The sequence below is a fragment of the Macaca mulatta genome, chromosome 7 (genome assembly GCF_049350105.2).
Source record: "Macaca mulatta isolate MMU2019108-1 chromosome 7, T2T-MMU8v2.0, whole genome shotgun sequence".
Classification (NCBI taxonomy): domain Eukaryota; kingdom Metazoa; phylum Chordata; class Mammalia; order Primates; family Cercopithecidae; genus Macaca; species Macaca mulatta.
The window spans coordinates 97,761,272-97,762,092 of NC_133412.1; the positions used below are offsets into that span (position 1 = coordinate 97,761,272).

The 821-nt window shown below is 32.0% G+C and overlaps 1 pseudogene; it reads right to left on the reverse strand.

Annotated features, from left to right (window-relative positions):
• Nucleotides 1-450: 450 nt before the first annotated feature.
• Nucleotides 451-544, reverse strand: LOC114679812 (U6 spliceosomal RNA; annotated as a pseudogene).
• Nucleotides 545-821: the final 277 nt, after the last annotated feature.

The following is an 821-nucleotide window of genomic DNA, read 5'->3' on the forward strand; positions in this document are numbered from 1 at the left end:
CTCTTGATGGAATTTTTTTTTTCTTTTCTTCAGTACTTTGAATATATCATCCTATTTTCTCCTGGCCTATAAGGTTTCTGCTGAAAAATTCACTGTTAGACTGATGGGGATTCTCTTATACATGACTTGATGATTTCCCCTTGCTGTTTTTAGAATTCTTTCTTTGATTTTGACTTTTGAAAGTTTAATAATTTGCCTCAAACATATATGTTTGGATTAATATATTTGGGAATCTTGAGCCTCATGTATTTGGATGTGTATATTTCTTCTAAGACTTAGGAAGTTTCAGCTATTATTTCATTTAATATATTTCTACACCTTTTGCCATCTCTTGTCTAATTCCCACAATGCAAATATTTTTTCACTTAATGGTATCCTATATATCACATGGGTTTTTTTCATTCATTTTAACTTTAATTTTGTCTGACTGGGTTATTTCAAAAGACCCTTAAATATATGAAACACTTCATGAGTTTGCATGTCAACATTGTGCAGGTGCCATTTATTGTTCCAATTTTAGTATATGTACTGCTGAAGTGGGCACTGTATTTTTCTGTAACCACTAAACTAATATAAACAGGGTGTATAACTTTCATATTAGTGGAAGGGAGGAAAGGAAAGGTAAAAAGTAACATGTCCGAGAAAAGGCAAGAGAGAGGAGAATGAAAGAGAGAAAGAAAAAAAAATTATCAAGCCATTAAGAGTCATGGAGGACTTTAAATGCGTATCATTACATGAAAAAAGCCAATCTGAAAAGCCCACATACTATATTATCCCAACTATATGACATTCTGGAAAAGGCGAAAGTATGGAAACTGTAA